Genomic DNA, 464 nt, shown 5'->3' on the forward strand with positions numbered 1-464 from the left:
GGAACACCCATAACATACACAAACCACTCAAAAGGAAAATAATAATTGCAGCACTGATTGAATGGGAAGGAAAACATTGGGATTACCTCTTGTGGTTCATAAACGCTTCGTGCTTAATCATAGGACTGACTCTAATGATTGATTACATTGATCATTGTGTGCAATCAAGCATACTAATCATCTATATGATCAATCACATGGCTTTGTGTTGCGGAGCCAAGGTAATCAAAACATCTAATCAACAGAAGACCGAGTGTTCCTCCTGCGCTCCTGACAAAATTTGTACGATTATTTCTTTCAACTGAGTAATTTTTTAATCAAGATGTTGAGCACTTTTGAAATGACAGATGTAATGTTTTTGGCAATCAAAAACAATTTGACATCCAAAGGCCAATCACTTGTAGAAGATTTCAAAAATGCAATATGATTAAACTTGACATCATTAAACTAAAGAGGGAAGTCAT

Source organism: Lytechinus pictus, chromosome 5, assembly GCF_037042905.1.
Source record: "Lytechinus pictus isolate F3 Inbred chromosome 5, Lp3.0, whole genome shotgun sequence".
NCBI lineage: Eukaryota > Metazoa > Echinodermata > Echinoidea > Temnopleuroida > Toxopneustidae > Lytechinus > Lytechinus pictus.